The following is a 15167-nucleotide window of genomic DNA, read 5'->3' on the forward strand; positions in this document are numbered from 1 at the left end:
GATCAAGAAAAAACATTCCTATCAACGTTCAAAGTGCCCATTGTAGAAGGGTCTTAAGCCAACACCAATAGAAAATAAAATACGGGACTGTAATATTAATGACCTAGCCATCAAAACCATGGAACCATCCAAAGAATAGTTTATCTTTATCAATATGACACCCAGAAGCCCCACCGATCAGGTGTGATCATCTACACCGACGGCTGGATGTAAACAACAGCACAATTCCCTACACAGTGTAGTGGCTGCCATTGGGAACTACAGCTCATGTCCTGCTGCTTCCTAGTGAAATTAATGGTAGATGAGCTGCAGAACCTCGGAATGTCCATTGCATAGAGTAAGCAGGCGAGCTGTTCTGGCATTGTACCCTGTTTACATCCGGCTGCTGCAAGAGCTGATAAAAGCTAATTGGTGGCAGTGCCTGTCGATAGATCATCAATATATCAGGCCAGAACAACCCCTTTCACTGGAACCCATGATCCTAATCGCACATCTGCAAGGAACCAGTTCTAACCATTGAGGAACAAAGACGTGTTTCAAAACATGTTAGCTAGATGTGAGAGGATTTATTTATGGTATATGATCGGAGCTGAAAGGCACAAATTTAACCCCTTCACCCCCAAGCCTGTTTTCACCTTCATGACCAAGCCAAATTTTACAATTCTGACCAGAGTAATTTTATGCGGTAATAACTCTGGAGCGCTTCAACGGATCCCAGTGATTCTGAGATTGTTTTTTCGAGACATTTTGCACTGCATGAGAGTGGTAACATTTCTTTGATATGACTTGTGTTTATTTGTGAAAATATCAGAAATTTGGCAACAATTTTGCAATTTTCAAACTTTTAATTTTTCTGCCCTAACCAGAGTGTTATGTCACACAAAATAGTTAATAAATAGCATTTCGCACATATCTACTTCACAGCAGCACAATTTTTAAAACATACCTTATTTTGTTAGGAAATTAGAAGGGTTAAAAGATGACCAGCAATTTCTAATTTTTCCAATAAAATTTTAAAAAACTTTTTTTAGGGACCCCATCACATTTGAAGTGACTTTGAGGGGTCTATATGACAGAAAATAACTAAAAATGACACCATTCTAAAAAATGTACCCCTCAAGGTGCTCAAAACCACATTATAGAAGACTATTAACTCTTTGGGTACTTCACAGAAACTGAAGTAATGTGGAAGGAAAAAATGAACATTTAATTTTTTTTTTTACAAAAATTTTACTTTAGACCCATTTTTTTATTTTCACAGTAGCAACAGAAGACAATGGATCCCAAAATTTGTTGTGTAATTTCTCCTGAGTACACCCATGCTCCATATATGGGGGAAAATCACTCTTTGGGTGCATGGCAGCACTCGGAAGGGAAGGAGCACCATTTGACTTTTTGAATTCAAAATTGGCTAGAATCGAGAGCGGACGCCATGCCACGTTTGAAGAGCCCCTGATATGCCTAAAGTGAAACACCCCCACAAGTGACCCCATTTTGGAAACTATACCCCTGAAGGAACTTATCTATATGTGTGGTGAGCATCTTGAACCCCCAGGTGCTTCACAGAAATGTATAACTTTAAGCTGTAAAAATAAAAAAATGACTTTTTTCGAAAAAAATGTTATTTTAGACACAATTTTTTATTTTCACAAAAGTAACATTAGAAAATGGACCCGAAAAGTTTATTGTGCAATTTCTCCTTAGTATTCCAATACCCCATATGTTAGGGAATACTATTGTATGGGCACACAGCAAGTCTCCGAAGGGAAGGAGCGTTATTTGATGTTTAGAGAGCAAAATTGTCTGGAATCATTAGCGGACGCCATGTCGCGTTTAGAGAGCCCCTGATGTGCCTAAAGTGAAAACCTCTCACAAATGACCCCATTTTGGAAAGTTAAGGAATGTATCTAGATGTGGGGTGAGCATCTTGAACCCCCAGATGCTTCACAGTTATAGCTCTCAGAATACAGCGATGCAAAAATAATCATTTTTTCTATAAAATAATTTTTATTGTGTAAATGCGCCAAATATAAAAAAAATATAAATGTGGCACTGTCGTAACCGTACTGATCTGAAGAATAAAGCCGCCTTGCAAATTTTACCACACGGGGAATGCAGGGCTGCCATCAGGGAATTACTGCCCTTACTGGTGTATGGGGCCTGATGAGAAGAGGGGGCCCGCAGTGGGTCCCCTCTGTTCTGCTCACTGGGTTCGAGTTGCAGGATCCTGACGCTTAAAATATATGTGGCCATGCAGGAGATTCCTCCCACACAGAAACAGTTAACAGTCGCCAGCCAATCACAAGCCGGCAGCTGATGTCAGTGCGCATGTCGCCAATGTATGACGTCACTGTCATACGCTGGAACAACGCTGCGCGCCTCTGCAGGATCGTAGGTGAGGACATAGCTGGAGATCGGCCAGGTAAGGAAAAACTTTTTTTTTTGTAAAGTTGCGGTATGGGGCATATTATACCGGTATGGGGGATGCATTATACTACTATGGGGGGAAGGGAAAGGGGATGCATTATACTATGGGGCTACTGCATTATACTATGGGTGCATTATACTGCTATGGGGTTGATGCATTATGCTATGGGGTACATTATACTCCTACAGGTGCATTATACTATGGGGCTGCTGCATTTTACTATGGGGCTGTTGCATTATACTATGGGGTTGCTGCTTTATACTATGTGTAACGTCCGTCTGCAAGTCTGGGCTGCAGTAAGACAGCACCCCGAGCAACCCCGATACCCTTTACCCCTATACAGGGATCTGGATTTACAGCAGAGCCCAGGGGGCGCTGTCTGAATATGAGCAGTGGCCAGAGCAGGACGGTCGCCAGAGAGGGGTTAAAAAACGGGACCAAAAGCGTAGTCGGGAATCCAAGTCTTAACCAGGCGGACAGCAAAGGTACAAAAAACGGCAGGCAATAGCAGAGTCAAATTCAGGCCAAGGTCAGAGTCATAAACCAGGAGGACGGCAGAGGTACAGAATCGTTAGGCAGTAGCAGAGTCAGAATCAAGGCAAAAGTCAGAATCATAAACCAGGAGGACGGCAAAGGTACAGAATCGTTAGGCAGTAGCAGAGTCAGAATCAAGGCAGAGGTCAGAATCAAAGATAGCAAATAACAACTAGCACACTGGGGAAACCAAGAATATATCCGGTGGCTGGCAAGCCCAGTCCCAAAGTATTTGAGGGATCAGGTCATCTCTCACAGGCTCCCGGCCTGCTGATGTCATCAGGACCGCCCCCAGGACCAGACCCGATGATGATGCACCAACCCCTTCATGACTGACAGAGGAGCGGAGTCTGCATCCACTAGACGTCTGCGCAGAAGCCCTTTCACTGTTGCCGCGATCGCTCGGGCGTGAACCACGGCGCCTCCCAGTGACTGAGGCAGGAACAGCAGGCCCCGAGTTCGACGGCGATGTGTCAGTCCGGCGCCTCCTGATGGCCGAGGCCCGGAGAGCATGCCCCGAGCCCGAGGGCGGTGTGACTGTCCGTCGCCTACTAGTGGCAGAGGGCGGAACAGCAGGCCCCGCGTCTGACGGTGACGTGACACTATGGGGCTGCTGCATTATACCATGGGCCTGCTGTATTTTACTATGGGGCTGCTGCATTATACTATGGGGTGCATTATACTCCTTTGGGTGCATTATACTATGGGGCTGCTGCATTATACTGTGGGTGCATTATACTCCTATGGGGCTGCTGCATTATATTCCTATGCGGCTGCTGTATTATACTACTATGGGGCTGTTGCATTATAGTACTATAGGGTGCATTATAGTGCTATGGAGGTGCATTATAGTGCTTTGGGGCTGCTGCATTATACTGTGGGGTACATTATACTCCTATGGATGCATTATACTATGCAGCTGCTGCATTATACTATGGGACTGCTGCATAATACTGTGGGGTGCATTATACTGCTATGAGTGCCTTATACTATGGGGCTGCTGCATTATACTATGGGGCTGCTGCATTATACTGTGGGGTGCATTATACTGCTATGGGTGCCTTATACTATGGGGCTGCTGCATTATACTATGGGGCTGCTGCATTGTACTATGGGTGTATTATACTGCTATGGGGCTGCTGCATTATACTATGAGGCTGCTGCATTATACTATGGGTGTATTATACTGCTATGGGGCTGCTGCATTATACTATGGGTGCATTATACTATGAAGCTGCTACATTATACTCCTATGGATGCTTTATACTATGGGGCTGCTGCATTATACTATGGGGTGCCTTATCCTATGGGGCTGCTGCATTATACTATGGGCTGCTGCATTATACTATGGGTGTATTATACTGCTATGGGACTTCTGCATTATACTATGGAGCTGCTACATTATACTCCTGTGGGGCTACTGCATTATACTCCTATGGGGCTCCTGCATTATACTCCTATGAGGCTGCATTATACTCCTATGGGGCTGCTGCATTATTCTCCCGTGAGGCTGCTGCATTATACTTCTATGGGGCTGCTGCATTATAGTACTATGGGGCTGCTGCATTATAGTACTATAGGGTGCATTATAGTGCTATGGGGGTGCATTATAGTTCTGTGGGGCTGCTGCATTATAGTATGGGTGTATTATTATTATTATTATTATTGTGCATTTGTATAGCGCCATTTATTCCATGGCGCTTTACATGTGAAAAGGGGAAATATAGACAAGTATAATAAACATGCGTAAGACAAGGGACACACAAGTACATAAGGAGAGGGGACCCTGCCCACGAGGGCTCACAGTCTACAGGGATGGGTGAGGATACAGTAGGAGAGGGTAGAGCAGGTCGTGCAGTGGTTCGGTAGACCGAGGATCATTGCAGGCTGTAGGCTTGTCGGAACAGGTGGGTGTTCAGGTTCTTCTTGAAGGTTTCCGTTGATGGTGAGAGTCTGATGTGTTGCGGCAGAGAGTTCCAGAGTATGGGGGAAGCACGGGAGAAGTCTTGTATGCAGTTGTGGGAAGAAGAGATAAGGGGGGAGTAGAGAAGGAGATCTTGAGATGATAATAATAATAATAATAATAATAATAATAATAATAAATTTTATTTTTATAGCGCCAACATATTCCGCAGCACTTTACATTTCAGAGGGGATTTGTACAGACAATAGACATTACAGCATAACAATAATCACATACAGTAGATTATAACAAATACCAAGAGGAGTGAGGGCCCTGCTCGCAAGCTTACAGTCTATGAGGAAAGAGGGAGACACGAAAGGTGGGTGGTAACAGTTGCTCTGATTGTATGGACCAGCCATAATGTTAAGTGTGTAACAGTACAGACACAGAGGGCTAATGGATGCATAAAGCATGTGGGAACATGATGCTGGGAACCTGGTTATGGTAAAACTTTTGGCTCTGCCACACAGGGATAGGTTAGGTTAATGTGTTGAGGCGATAGGCCAGTCTGAATAAATGCGTTTTCAGGACACGCTTAAAATTGTGGGGATTGGGGACTAATCGTATTGACCTGGGAAGTGCATTCCAAAGAATTGGCGCGGCACGTGTAAAGTCTTGGAGACGGGAGTGGGAGGTTCTGACTATTGAGGATACTAACCTCAGGTCATCAGCAGAACGGAGGGCGCGGATAGGGTGGTATACTGAAACAAGGGAGGAGATGTAGGGTGGTGCTGAGCCATGGAGGGCTTTGTGGGTGAGGGTAATAAGTTAATACTGAATTCTGGAGTGGATGGGTAGCCAGTGTAATGACTGGCACAAGGTAGAGGCATCGGTGTAACGATTGGTGAGGAATATGATCCTGGCTGCAGCATTCAAGACAGATTGGAGAGGGGAGAGTTTGGTAAGAGGGAGACCGATTAGAAGAGAGTTACAATAGTCGAGACGAGAATGAATAAGAGAAACAGTAAGAGTTTTTGCAGAGTCAAAAGTAAGAAAAGGTCGAATTCTAGAAATGTTTTTGAGGTGCAGATGACAAGAGCGAGCCAGTGATCGAATGTGGGGGGCAAAGGAAAGCTCGGAATCAAGTATGACCCCAAGACAGCGGGCATGTTGCTGGGGAGTAATAGTGGAACCACACACGGAAATGGCAATGTCGGGTGTAGGTACATTAGTAGCGGGAGGAAACACCAGGAGTTCAGTCTTTGACAGGTTCAGTTTCAGATATAGTGAGGACATGATATTAGACACAGCGTTTAGACAATCGCCAGTGTTTTCTAGAAAGGCTGGCGTGATGTCAGGAGAAGAAGCGTATAATTGGGTGTCATCAGCATAGAGATGGTACTGGAAACCAAATCTACTGATTGTTTGACCAACAGGGGCAGTGTACAAGGAGAAGAGGAGGGGGCCTAGAACCGATCCTTGAGGAACCCCAACAGTAAGGGGAAGGTGAGAGGAGGAGGAACCGGCAAAAGAAACAGTAAAGGAGCGGTCGGAGAGATAGGAGGAGAACCAGGAGAGAACGGTGTCCTTGAGGCCAATGGAATGGAGCATAGTGAGGAGGAGCTGATGATCCACAGTGTCGAATGCTGCAGAGAGATCCAAGAGAATTAGCATGGAGTAATGACCATTTGATTTAGCTGTTAGCAGATCATTAGAGACTTTAGTGAGGGCAGTTTCAGTGGAGTGTAAAGAGCGGAAACCGGATTGGAGAGGGTCGAGAACAGAGTTTTCTGAGAGATAGCGGATAAGACGGGAGTGGACCAGGCGTTCCAGGAGTTTAGAGATGAAGGGAAGATTAGAGACAGGTCTATAGTTAGCGGCACAGTTTTGGTCGAGGGATGGTTTTTTAAGTAGTGGATGTATGATGGCATGCTTAAATGAGGGAAAAATACCAGAAGAGAGAGAGAGGTTAAATATTTTAGTTAGGTGAGGGGTGACAGCAGGGGAAAGGGACTGGAGGAGATGTGACGGAAATGGGTCACTGGTGCAAGTAGTTGGGCGAGAAGATGCAAGGAGCCTGCTTACTTCTTCTTCTGTGACTGGTTCAAAATCAGAGAGTGAGTTAGATGCAGTGGGGGAGGGAGGACAGTGCATGGTATGAGGGGATTTGGAGATAATTTCCTGTCGGATCTGGTCAATTTTTTCTTTGAAGTAATTGGCCAGATCGTCAGCTCGGAGCTCCGTGGTTGGGGCCTGTAGTCTTGGATTGAGTAGAGAATGAAAAGTGTCAAAGAGACGTTTCGGGTTATTGGACAGTGAGGTGATGAGGGTGTTGAAATAGGTTTGTTTGGAGAGGTGAAGGGCAGTGTTGTATGTTCTAAGCATAAACTTAAAATGGATGAAATCTTCGTGTAGATTGGATTTTCTTCACAGACGTTCGGCGCACCTGGAGCACCGCTGCAGGAAACGTGTTTGCACCGTGTGCCAGGGTTGTCGCCGTCTGTGTTGTGGTGTTCTATTTACAGGGGGTGCAAATTCATCCAGGGCACTTTGAAGTGTTTCATTGTAATGCTTCAATGCAGAATCAGGACATGAGAGGGAGGAGATAGGGGCCAATGAAGACTGCAAGTTCATCAGAAGTTTCTGGGTGTTAATGGCCTGTATGTTTCTATAAGTCGGGACAGTGGGGGTGACCTGAGAAGCCTGGCAGTTCTTTATAGAGATGATCGAAGGTTGCATGCGGTTAGGTACCTAGAGACCATGTCACAGATATATGGAGGAGACAGGTTGTGGATAGCTTTGTATGTCATGGTTAGGGTTTTGAATTGAAGCCCCTGGGCAATAGGAAGCCAGTGAAGGGCCTGGCATAGGGGGGAGGCTGGGGAATAGCGGGGAGACAGGTGGATTAGTCTGGCATCAGAGTGTAGGATGGACTGGAGCGGTGACAGGGCTAGAGGGGAGGCCAGAGAGTAGGAGGTTGCAGTTGTCGAGGCGGGAGATGATAAGAGCATGCACTAGTGTTTTTGTGGTTTCGTGGTTGAGGAATGAGTGGATCCGGGAAATATTTTTGAGTTTTAGGCAGCAGGAGGAGGCGAGGGCTTGGATATGTGGTTTGAAAGAGAGCGCAGAGTCGAGGATCACCCCAAGGCACCGAGCGTGCGGGACTGGGGAAAGAGAGCAGCCATTGACATTGATGGATAGGTCTGGTGGAGGGGTAGAGTGAGATGGGGAAAGATGATGAATTCTGTTTTGTCCATGTTCAGTTTGAGCAAGTGAGCAGAGAAGAAGGCTGAGATAGCAGACAGACATTGTGGGATTTCAGTCAGTAAGGAGGCGAGGTTGGGTCCAGATAGGTAGATCTGCGTGTCATCGGCATAGAGGTGATACTGAAAACTGTGGGATTCTATGAGCTGTCCCAAGCCGAAGGTGTAGATGGAGAATAGTAGGGGTCCTAGCACAGAGCCTTGAGGAACACCGACAGACAGGGGGCGAGGTGAGGAGGTGGTGTGTGAGAGGGAGACACTAAATGTTCGGTCTGTTAGGTATGATGAGATCCAGGATAGGGCCAAGTCTGTGATGCCAAGAGATGAGAGAGTCTGTAGCAGGAGGGAATGGTCTACGGTGTCGAAGGCAGAGGACAGGTCCAGGAGGAGGACAGAGTAGTGTCGCTTGCTCTTGGCAGTTAGTAAGTCGTTAGTGACTTTAGTTAGGGCAGTTTCAGCTGAGTGATGCGGTCGGAAGCCAGATTGTAACCGGTCAAATAGGGAACAGGAGGAGAGGTCAAGATATACATGCTGTTCCAGTAGTTTGAAGGCATAAGTGTTGTGAGTTCATTTTTCCCTTCACCAGTGAGGTCTGATGAACTCCCTCTTCTGGCAAAGGAAGGTAGTGAGGCTGATTACCAAACAGCTGAGCAGGTAGATGATGACTGGGTCACAGGAACTGATGATTGGATATAAGGCAGCCAACGCCCTGCTGCCTCGCTGGTGATTTTCCTGCTGGATTCTTGGAGACCAGTCTGATTTCTGCTTCTCAAAGCTAAGTTTTGCTCTGCTTTTTGTACACTTTAGTTCTGGTTTTGTTTTCCTTGTTTTTTGGAGTTCAGCCATCCCCGGCCGGGGGTGAGCTGAATTCCATTTTTGTCTCTGATCTGTTGATCTCTGGCTCTGTCTTCAGAATATATCTGAGTGCTGATATAGTCTTTTTGAAGCCTAGCAACTTCAGGGCCTGTTTTTCCTATCAGTCTGTTGGTTCATTTTTGGATAGGGTTTTTGCGGATTGCAGACAGCAGCTTTTCTATCCTGTCCTATTTAGTTAGCTTGGGCCCCATCATTTGCTCAACCTATCTTTCTATCTGTGTTTGTGTTTTTTATCTTGCCTCACAGTCATTATATGTTGGGGGCTGCCTATTGCTTTGGGGTCTGCTCTGGGGCAGTTTAGATTTCCCCTTTCTGTCTTTAGGCTAATTTAGTTCTCCGGCTGTGATCAAGGGGTCTAGGGCACCGTAGGAACCCCCCACGGCTACTGCTAGTTGTTGTGGATAGGTTCAGGGGTCTGAAATCCGATAGCTGCCAACTTCTCTCGTTTTCTGGACTTAGCTATTATTTTTGTTTTTTCCTCCTTTGGTGACTCATCCATAACACATAAGGGAGAAGAGATATCGGGCGATAGTTAGACACAGAGGATGGATCAAGGGCTTTTTGAGGATGGGTGTGATTGAGGCATGTTTGAAGGATAAGGGAAAGACACCATTTGTAAATGAAAGGTTGAAGAGGTGTATTAGAGATGGGATGAAGACTGTGGCCAAGTTAGGGATGAGGTGAAACGGGAGTGGGTCGAGGGCACAAGTGGTAAGGTGTGATCTTGACAGAAGGGTGGAGAGCTGATCGTCTGACATGGTGGAGAAGCTGGCTTTTGCAAAACAGGGCTGAGCGGCTAAGAGGGGCATTGGGGGCTGTGGGCCAAAGTTTTGTCTGATCGTGTCGATCTTCTGCTTAAAGAAGGAGGAAAAGTCTTCAGCAGAAATGAGAGGAGGGGGAGGAGGTGCTGTGGGACGGAGTAGAAAATTGAAAGTGTTGAAGAGCTGTTTAGGGTTGTGAGACAGGGAGGATATGAGAGATGTAGTAAGTAAGTTTGTTTTGCATCAGAGAGCGTGGACTTAAAGCTGGCAAGGGACTGCTTATATGCGCTGAAGTGCTCAGTAGAATGGGTTCTCTTCCATCTCCGCTCAGCGGCCCTGGAAACCCGTCACAGTTCTTTGGTCAGGCTGGTCAGCCAGGGCTGCCTGTTGATTGTTCGAGTTTTGCTGTGCGGGAGGGGGGCAGCCGAATCAAGTGTTACTGTTATTGTGATGTTATAAAAAATGGCAGCAGCATCTGTGTCATGAAGGGAAGCTATGTCTGTAAAAGGCAGAAGGGACTCAGAGAGTGATTGTAAATTGAGGTGTTTGAGATTCCTGCGAGGGTGAGCGAGTTTATGGAGCGGGGGTTGCGCAGTAGGAGAGGAGAGGGAAGAGAATGTCAGCAGGTTGTGGTCAGACAGGGGGAGGGGTGAGTTATTGAGATTAGTGAGGGAACAGAGACGGGTGAAGAGAAGGTCCAGCGTGTGACCATCTTTGTGAGTGGCCGCAGAGGACCATTGAGTGAGGCCAAGGGAAGCCGTGAGCGATAGAAGTTTAGAGGCAGCTGGGGTGGAAGTGTCAATGGGGATGTTGAAGTCGCCCATGATGATGGTGGGGATGTCAGCAGAAAGGAAATGGAGTAGCCAGGTGGTGAAGTGGTCGAGAAAGGTGGAGATGGCTAGTTCTGGGTGGGGGTAGATGATAGCCAGTTGGAGGTTGGAGGGGGAATAGATGCGGACGGAGTAATCGCACTGACCCAAAGAAAAAAGTCACCTAACTACTTATACCACACGAGGAACAGTGTAAAAAATAAATAAAACCAATTATTCATATGCTGTTGATATTTTCATTCTGTTTCCCAAAGATCCTGCGCACTACACTGAGCACTTACGTTTGGGTTTCTGTGTAAACCTCTCAAATACTTCATTCAGACAGAACCCCTGGAGGAAGATTCCCTATAATGAAGCAGATGCAGGCACTGTAGATGTCATCTGGCCTAAGATCCGGTGGTGTCCGTCTTTTTAGGATTGCATAAAAGTGCCATCGGCCACAGTTTTGTGCACTTCTGAAAAGAAGGACACCGCTGAAGAGAGGCCAGACGAAGTTCAGAGTACCTCTGCTGCCTCATTATAGTGAATAAATCCCTCGGGGGTTTCATCTGAATCATGTCACTCAGAGATTTAGATGGAAACCCCAAAGTAAGTGGCCAGAGCAGATCGACGGATAAATGTGATCCCAAACATTATGTAAAATGTTCCCAACGAAAGCTTCAAATCAATCCACAAAAAAGCAAGTCCCCACTCAGGTCTGTCATCTGTTAACAGTAATAGAGGGGGCTTCCATGATAGTAGTAGTACAAAGGCTTTGGAAAAGCGAAATGGCTCCTCGGCCCGCAAAAGAAATTAACTAAATTCAAATCCAAATGCCCCCTCCCTTTTGAGCACCACAGTGTACCTAAACCACATATAGCGTGCACATGTTTGGCATTTCTGTAGTGATGAGAGCCCACCTAACTTGTAGTTGCGTGTCTCCAGAAGCATGAGCTGGGCATAACGTACTAGTGACTGCAACATACTGGTCGCCACAACGTAAAGGTCACTACAGCGTACTGGTCAATACAACAGCAGTTTGCAATTTTCACTCGGCAACATTCTGGAAAACACCCATGGGAGTCAAAATTGTAAGGAGGTGGCGGGCAACCTCATGTGCCTCCTCTCCCCTGGACACTTTTTGGGCAATTGCATGCGGCACCTCATTGTTATTAACATGTAATGCAATGTTTATGTACTGTGATGTCATGTATCTGCCATGTACTGTGTATATGTTAAGGATTAGGGATAGAAGCTAGCGTAGCGTAATAGTGGGGTTAGAATAGAGGGGGGCACATTAGAGACAGAGAATAGGATAGATAATAGTGTCAGTTTAGGCACAGGCAGAAAGGAGTTATTCAGTGGGAGGAGTTAGAGCAGAGCAGAACAGAGCAGGGAGATATAGGACAGGCACATCCTGATTAGAGGCAGAGCCCGGGCAGCCTTGCCCAGGGCAAGAAGTGCATAGCTGATTCAGCAGTGAGTGGACACAGTCTGACAGACGTGGGAGTGAAGCTGCTAAGGCAGGAAGGGACCCCAGGCTGAGTGTTGTGCAGGTGGTCACCAGCTTAGACAGAACCATTCCGAGGAGAATCTGAAGATTACGGCAGCAACTGGGGGGCAGCTGAGACGGCAAGCCCATTACCCTATAAATCGAAGCTGGACCAGGGGAATGGCAGAAAGCAGGTGGGCATGAAGCACAGACGGGACAGGGATTGTCCAAAACAGCAGTGATTGCTGGAAAGGGACAGGGATTGTCCGAAAGAGCAGTGATTGCTGGAAAAGGACAGGAATTGTCTGAAAGAGCAGTGATTGCTGGAAAGGGACAGAGATTGTCCAGTAAAAGGCAGTGATTGCTGGAAGCGTGGCAGGGATTGCCAGAAGGAACAGAAGGTGCCAGGAAGGCAGGAAAGAGCAGAGATTGCTAAGACAGGACAGAGATTGTCTAGGAAGAGCAGAGATTGCTAGGAAGACAGGGAAAGCTAGAGAGATGCCACTCTGTGTACACTGTGCTGCATATGTGATGGATACCCTATTGCTAAGTAAAGTTGAACTGTTGAAAAAGGACATTATCTCTGAAATGGTTTGTGGGGACTCTGACAGTAAATGTGAGTGTACTGCTGAGCACACTGCACATGCAGCAGAAGGGACAATGTATTTCATCTGTGGCGTGCCAGGGTGTGGGAACACTATAGCCCGTTGCCACGACTACCACCTTTGACCGCCTTACAGGATCATCACTATACCTGTAGATAAATTCCCAAAGGGGTATAATTTCCAAAATTTTGTCACTTTAGGGGGGGATTCTGCTCTTCTAGCAATTAAGGGTTCTGTATATGGATTCCACAAACTATTCTAGGAAAATCTGAGCTCCAGGAGGCAACTAGCGCTCTCTCCCAAGTGTCTCCGTATGGCTAAGCAGTACTGTAAAGCCACAAATGGGGTATTACCACATTCAGTAGAAATTGTGAGACCAATTATGGTGCCATTTTTACCCAATTATTGTGTAAAAATGTAAAATCTGGGGCTAAAACAAAATTTTGGTAGTAAAAAATGTAGTTATTTTTTCTTCACTGCCCAATTGTATACAATTCTGTGACAATATCATCACTGCACCCCTAGATGAATTAATTGAGAGGCATAGTTGCAAAATGGGATCACTTATGGGGGGTTCTGCTGCTCTGGCACCTCAGGGGCTCTGTCAATGTGACATGGCACCCTCAAACCATTCCAGCAAAATCTGAACTCCAATATGGCGCTCCTTGCCTTCTGAGCTTGGCTCTGTGCCTCAAAAGTAGTTTCCGACCACATATGGGTTATCGCTGTACTCAGGACAAATTGCACAGTAAATTTTGGTGTCCACTTTCTCCTGCTATCCTTGTGAAAATTTTAAAAAATGGGGGCTTAAAAAACATTTTTGGGGGTAAAATATATATTTTTTTCATTTTCAGAGATCAATGTTGTAAAATTCTGTGAAGCACCTGTGGGTTCAGGGTGCTCATCACACATCTAAATAAATTCCTTGAGGGATCTAGTTTCCAAAATGAGGTCATTTGTGGGAGGTTTCCACTGTTTAGGCACATGAAGGGCTGTCCAAATGTGACATGACACCCGCAAACCATTCCAAAGTCTGCGTTCCGAAATGTTACTCCTTTCTTTCTGAGCCCTGCTGTGTGCCCAATCAGTAGATTTTCCCCACATTTTACACCATCTGTGTACTCAGGAGAAGTTGCACAACAAATTGTATGATGTATTTTCTCCTGTTACCCTTTTAAAAATGCAAAATGCTGGGCTAAAAGAATTTTGGAAAAATTACATTTTTTATTTTCACTTCTCTGTGTTATAATCTTCTGTGAAGCACATCTAAATACATTACTTTAGGAGTCTGGTGGGGGGTTTCCACTGTTTAGGCACATCAAGGGCTCTCCAAATGAAATATGTCATCCGATAGTAATTGCAGCCAATTTTGGTCTCCAATAGTCAAATGGTGCTCTTTCCCTTCTGAGCCCTGCCATGCACCCAAACAGTAGTTTTCTCTCACATATGGGATATCAGGATGCTGACGAGAAATTGCATAATTAATTTTGGGGTCCAATTTCTTCTGTTACCCTTGTGAAAATTGTCAAGGCATGACATCGGAGAGACCACACACATCCCACCGCTGCCACCAATTGTCAAAAATCACAGCAAGGGGGTCGTAACTGAACCCACCATGCTGTTATCTTTTTGTCACGAAAGGCTCTCTGCTGCCCCGTATTGTCCAGACAATTACACGATTGACCGACAATTAACAGAGACGGCTGAGGGTACCACTATCCCACCATCCGGACAGCTTGCGGACACAGCTTTCACACACCCTGACAGGCTATGGGTACTGACAGACAGTGGTGCACACTTTCTTACCATCCGGACAGGCTGGAGATAAGACATTCACAGCCCCCTTGTTACCTCAGAAACCTTGCTAATTATGGGGCAGCTACGACCGGCCATGTCACAGTCCGTTAAAGACAAAAGGAAGAGCAGCATCCAATCCGGGTGAAAAAAGTGACCAAAATTTATTCTGCCATTGTCAAATACAGTATTTGACAATGGCAGAATAAATTTTGGTCACTTTTTTCACCCGAATTGGATGCTGCTCTTCCTTTCATTTTTATGGATTTTTCTGTTCATCTGGATCCCTGAACTTGGAGCGTGCATCCTTAATATCCCTGCTGTGCTGTCGGCTGTCTTTTTATAGCATGTCACAGTCCGTGGTGACACTGGTAAGATGCACAAGACCACCGTTCTTATGATCCCTGTGCTTCTCCACATCCTCCCCTGTTACCTCAAGAGCCGTGCTAATCACGGGGCAGCTACCAACGGCTATGTCACCTTCCATCGTGATACTGGTCAACTGCATGGGACCACCTGCATCATAATCTCCGTGCCTGTCCCAATCGCCCTTAGCACTTATGTTGGCTCCTTTTAGGGCATCATCAGCAACATCACCCCGCAGCATGATGTGACTGAGTTCTCCCTTACTACAGAACACATTTTCATTATGCATGACATTCACACACACAGTATTAACCTTTGAAAAGCATGACATATCAG

Source organism: Dendrobates tinctorius, unplaced genomic scaffold (assembly GCF_039654945.1).
Source record: "Dendrobates tinctorius isolate UK_male_01 unplaced genomic scaffold, ASM3965494v1 ptg000016l, whole genome shotgun sequence".
In the NCBI taxonomy this organism is placed as follows: Eukaryota; Metazoa; Chordata; class Amphibia; order Anura; family Dendrobatidae; genus Dendrobates; species Dendrobates tinctorius.